This window comes from Schistocerca nitens, chromosome 7 (assembly GCF_023898315.1).
Source record: "Schistocerca nitens isolate TAMUIC-IGC-003100 chromosome 7, iqSchNite1.1, whole genome shotgun sequence".
Taxonomy (NCBI): domain Eukaryota; kingdom Metazoa; phylum Arthropoda; class Insecta; order Orthoptera; family Acrididae; genus Schistocerca; species Schistocerca nitens.
This window is the reverse complement of record NC_064620.1, coordinates 560356930-560363379: the sequence shown is the minus strand read 5'-3', so window position 1 is coordinate 560363379 and position 6450 is coordinate 560356930.

Sequence of the window (6450 nt, the reverse complement as noted above, 5' to 3'; positions counted from 1 at the left end):
CAAGACTGAAAACATAGAAATGACTGAAGGCACAAGATGTGATACCTTTGCCATATGTTAATGTCACTGTCTGAAGATACCATAATTGTATCAGTAATGAATTTCACAATATTTTATATGGGTAGAAGAAGAAAACATCAAGGGATTGCACAATGTCTACGCTCTTTACTGGAATCAGCTTCTTGTTGAATGCATTCAGAAACTTTAGTGGTGTATAGTTTATCAACACTATTGGCTACTCAGGAATCAAAAGAAGAAGAGCTTTAGTTTCCAGTATATCTGGCCACATTACTTGTTCCAGAAAGACTTAAATCCCTCTTCATAATATTAGCAGACTTTCTAGCAAACACAATGATGTTCAGTGAATTTATATTCATACTTGCATGAGAATGGTCTGTGGGCTCTGATGCAAGGACATACAAATGGGGTTGCATCTTGCCATCCATCAAAATCCCAGTCATTATAATACAAGGGTGTTTGGTTGCCACTATGGATCTGACAATATCAAAGACATGCCTTCATCCCTGCATTGCAGGAGGCTGTCCAGATCATTGCTCTCTATCAAATTTTGTTTGGTCAGCATTAATTACTTAATCTGGTGGCAGACATTTTCCCCAATGACATACCTGATTTCTCTCATGGATTGATAAGTTTTAGGTTGAATATCAGCATTCCCTTGAACCAACCACTTGCTAACTTTGTGGGTCATTTAGCGACAGAATATTTTATTCTTACACTTAAATTTCTTTACCCACATGTTGGAAGCTTACAACTACAATGAACTGTGAGAATAAATTCTCTTCTCTATTTTTAATGCCAACAGTCTGAATGTGCCATCATGTATTATTGCATTTTCCTGTCTCTATGCTACAAAATAATCATGTAATTAACAGTTTATCATATCCTGCAGAATTAGTGTGTTCAATGAATGTCATTGTTTTGGCCTGTTTCTTGTTATTTATCTTCATTTATTGTGCCAACATCATTTTAATTTTCAGGTGTAGTATCAAATCAATTCCTAATCCATGATGGAAGGATCAACATTTCCATCTTTCTCCCTTGATTGTTTTGTCCATATTTGCATGCATCAGCCAGATATCCTTCTGGTAACTTTGTTCACTTTCTTGGAGGCAATGGCTGACAAGCTGGATCTCTGCTTCGTTGGCAATTTTCTTCATTCCTCACTATCAAGGTACTACCATTTTCTTCATCTGATGCCTCTTCATCTATTGAAAGCGTAATGACCTCTGCTATTACAGCATCCTCTGAAGTCAGCTAATGCTTTATTTGTTCATAAATAACATGCTCTTTTCCTGTAGGTACATCTTTGCAGTACCAAGGCACTCCAACAGTTTCACAGTAAGTACTGCCTGTCTCATTGCTCATTGATAAACACTAACTCTGTAAACACACTTCCACACTACAAAGATAATCTGATGTACTCCAACAGTAAACAGAAACCAATCTGATGTATTCTGACAGGAAACACAAACCAATCTCATGTATTGTGACCACTGCTATCCTTGCAGAGTGATCCATAAATTGAGGGCTTTAGTAGAGAGGAGGCAATCTATTACTCCCCTGCCTATTCCTTCCTTTCATGTCAATACCAGTTCAGCATAGCAGCTAAATCTTTACAAAGAGTTTTCCTTTCTAGTCAGTAACAAGACAAAAATGATTTTATTCCAGTCTCTGTGCCAACTACTGTGATCTTCCCTTGTAAGGTCTGTAATAGATACCCAACTTTAATTAAGTCACCTTGGATAACAGTAATTTCCAGCTTTAGTTGGAAACTGTAAAGCTGTCCTATTACAGTCCCTGCACATTAACACAGTGCCTCCTAATTTATCTAGCTCAGGTATATACCACATCTTCCCTTTAATAGATTTCTCCGTTCCTTGTGATCTGCCAACAGGATACTTCTTGTGGATTGTTGGGAACAAGCTATCAAATTATGTTTTCAGAATTTGGAACAGACATTCAAAAGAGGCACTGGCCCCATCTCTCCAGTTTTCTGCTGTTGATTCACACAATATGATGCTGCTTTAACAACACTTAAATTCTCTTCTTTAATAAGTCTTGTCCTGAATGCATAGCTTGAATACCATATACTTGGTTGTAATTTACTGGTTTGCTTCATGTTGTCTTCCATTACTAAAGCACTGTGGTCTGCAATCATTGGATAAACTACACTGATACTGTAATCACATATATTGAGATCAGTGATAACTGTGCCTAGGCAGGCATCACACCTTGTTGGGAGTTGTTTTGCTACAAACAGCCCATAGCTACTTATTCATTAAAACTACTTGTGAGCCAAGAGGATTTACAGAAAGGGAGTGAAGGATGAAAAGAAGAAATACAATGAGAAATTTATTAAAGAAGTTCATAATCCATGCAAAGCCAACTGCTGCCTTAAATTCATGTACTCCTGATGCCTTAAATCAGTTCTTTGTAAGAACAGTAAAAAATTATAATGAAATGAATACCCCAAGCTGCATACAGGCGTTGATATAAGTCAATGGGGACAGTAGAAATTGTGTGCCCCAACTGGGACTCGAACCTGGGCTCTCCTGCTTAAATAGCAGATGCTCTAGCCATCTGAGCCACCAAGGACACAGAGGTTAGTGCGACTGCAGGGACTTATCTCTCGCATGCCTCCCGTGAGATGCACATTCCCAACTTATATACAGTAAAAAATACTGAAAATGAAATTCCAGACTCAGGTTTAGATCCCACACTCGCATACAAAACTCAAGTTATTGCACTGTTAAGAACTGGAAGGAAGTGCACCCTAAGGACATTGAGAAAATAGTGAATACATACAACCATTCAGAGTGCAGATCTCTCTCGCATGTCCTGCACAGGCTTCAAGAAGATTATTCCAGAGTTTACTCAACCACTAACCACAGTAAACAAAGAATGTTTATCCATTGGTGTCTTCCCAGAATTCTTGAAAATGGCGTAGACAGTACTAGTTTACAGAAAAGGTGACCCATATGAAGCGTCCAGTTTCAGACCAGTTTCCATAATCCCCATCCCAGGTAAAGTTATGGAATCTGTGATGAAACACAAGCTAAAAATTTACTTTTAAGACCAACTCTTTCAGGACTTGTAACTTGGTTTTCACAAGGGAAAGTTGATGGTTACAGGATTAATGAAGTTTATTAGAAAGGTAAAGCAAGGGTTTGAAGACATGGGAAATGTGGCACTGACGCTATGACCTCAGCAAGGCATTTGACTGCATATTGCATACAATATTGCTTACTAAATTAAAGCGTTATAGTATTGGAAGAGTTGTGCTGGCTACTCTTTGATCCTGTCTTGAAAACCAAAAGCAGGTAGTATCAGTTTGTGGCGCAGTCTATAAAGAACAGAAGCTGCAGCATGGTGTACCTGAAGAGTCCATCACAGGACTTTTCCTATTCCTTATTTATGTCAACAATCTTGACATGTCACAATTAGCTAATTATATCAAATTTTGTGGAAGGAAAAGGTGCTGCACAGGGTGTGCAAACAACAAATGTACTCTTTGAAAACATCAATTAATTGTTCATCAACAATAACGTTACAATAAATGAAGGACAAACACATATGATATGCAGCCTTATTAGTGCTGGATACCACAATAATATGGAGGTTGTCAAACTGCTGGGATTCATGATTGACAGCAAAGTAGCAATGAATGAGCACACATATGTGGACTCCAAGCACTCACCTGTAATATACCTTCTGAGGAGACTAGAAGGCTTATTAACTAACCCATACATTGTAACAGAGCATTATACACTATTTCAGAGCCGCATAAATTATGGCCCACTGTTATGGGGATGCTGCAGGTTGCTACAAGGGAAAGAAATCAGAATCATTGTATCAAGAAGAAGAATGGATCATTGCAAGCTAATATTCACCTGGTTAGAAAAAACAACAGTCTTCAGCCAGTATGTGTTTTTATGCCTTGTCAATATGAAAGAAAACCAAGGAACTCTCTGAATAAGGCAAAAGATACATAATCATGACACCCACACCAACAGGATCATTGGTATATGAAGTTGTCTGGACTATGATATCATTTTACAATGGTTACTTTAAAAATGTTCAGATCTTTGTCCTGAGAAGTACGATCCCTGCCACCAGCAATGTTCAAAAGGAAAGCTGCACAGGACCTAAAAGAGTATCAATTATACTCCATCTTACACTCCATCATTGCAGAATTGTTAAAAAATTTAAAAAATTGTAAATAACTCATATATGTAGTCTTGATGTAGTGCAGTCTTGACTGGTAAGTGATGCAGATCTAATAATAAAGTAATAAACTTACTGACCACGAAAATTACCAGTACCTGTCACAAATTTTGTTAAGATATCATTGCAGTTGGTTAGGACATATCATGACATACATGCAAATGATCACAAAGTATGGGCGGACAAAAAATCAAAGCTAAAGAACATGCTGAGATTATCAATAGAGAATACCTAAGAAGAGAAGCTTCCACAACCATTTGTACATAATCCCATTTTGTTTTTGTTAAAATGCTACATTTAGTTTAGCCACATAGGAGCTGATATTTTTTACTTAACTTCGTGGTTTGGATGCACCTAGAAATGGGTTAAACTTCAAAACTGGCTGGTAGTGCTAAAGTATTTATGTTAAGCAAATAGACTAGTTGAAACCATACCTTCCTCCTTAGAACCACAGAAATTTGCAAGTAATCATTCAAGAGTGACATTATCTAAAACTATAAAAACTGTAGAGGGGAAAACAATGCAAAGGGGGAGTGATAAAACATGAAATTTCTATCAATAAAATTTAATCAGTTGCTCAGGCTTCAACCAAATTCAAGAATTTCTCTTACATAAAAAAATGCTAAATTATTTGAAGCATGGATTCAGAGCTTGGGAGTTATATTTGAATTTAGAAATTAAATATATAACAGCTGCAGGAAAAAAGTTATATTGCTGATACATATTGAACACGGCTAGGGCATCTGGTGTTTACCTATTTCATAATCTAAATATCTATGGGATCAGGTCCTTACCAACAAGTGGATACACTCACACTTTTATGGCTGTCTACAAATCACAGAAATAAAATATAAAGACACAGCATTGGTTATGTTTAGCATTGACAGTAATTAAAAATTATATATAAAATATGGAGTCCTCAAGGGACATCTCTACATGTTACCCTACTTCTCCTCTTCCTCTGTGTAAATAGCTTAGCACAAGAAATTTCTAATGAATCTACAGTCCATTTTGCAGACATTTTAATTACATGCCACACGTAATTAAGTAGCATGGTGATGTAACAGTGACAGCATAAAAGGAGTCAAAGTAGGTGGCTGACAGGAAAAAAGTGGCCATCAGCTTCCAAAATACACAACAGGTCTATTTTGGGAAACAGCTATTGTCATGAAAGCACAACAGGTTTGGCTACAATAAAATGTTTGCATATACGAGAATATTAATGGCAAGATGTAACTACTCAAGATGTAATTACTGATTTACATAAAAAAACTAAACACTCACAGATGATTGAGGTATTCCTATAAACTATGAGCTGTTAATCAGTGCCATCAAAGTACATTTGCAGAATCAACTTACGGCTTTTGTCTGGATATGTTTGATGTGTGAAATGATAACTTAGGGATGCACCAAAGTTCCAAAAGGATTTTACTACAAGGCTCAAGTTAGTTGTTCACCAACAATAAAATGAGTTCAGAACAAATGATGAGTCACAAATGATGTTTCTTTAAATATTATAGTAAATCGAGGCCCCACCTCTCCTTCACATACATTGATTGTTCTGAAAAGAAAGATCACAGGATTTATTGGTTGGGTGGGTGATTAAAAGGACCAAACTACTAGGTCACCAGTCCCTTTTCCTCAAACAGACAGGTCTAAATGGCAGTAGATCAGAGAGAGCCTATCACACAAAACACAGGGGCTGATGACCTCAAGGTCTACCAAGGGTCAACAAAGCTGAGATAAGAGCCAAAAAGAAGATATGGAGACAGAGAATGAAAGGGAGACAAGGTACCCCATATAGGTATCAGCCGGAAGTCCCCAAGAGCAGACTGCAATGAGGAGACATACATTCACAGCCCGTACCAGTTACCAAAGGTACTCCATTCAGAAATTGTCTAGGAAAGACTGGCTATGTGGACAGGACAAGAGAAGCACACAGACAAAAAGTGAACATGTGTAACAGACCATGCAAGATGGGAAGAAGAGTAGAAGAGCAGGTAGGGTCATGACAGGAATGAACCACCACATCCAGGCAGCTGTAACCGTGTCTGGGCAGAGCAGAGAAATGAGTGTTCTTTAACCCTTCAATGGTTAAGTGGCCCTCCCTTAAGGAGAGTGGTAAAAGTCCCTTTCATGAATAAAATGAAAAGTAAGTCAACTGTTGAGGCATTGTCTCCTAACACCAGGGGTAGTGAGTCAGGG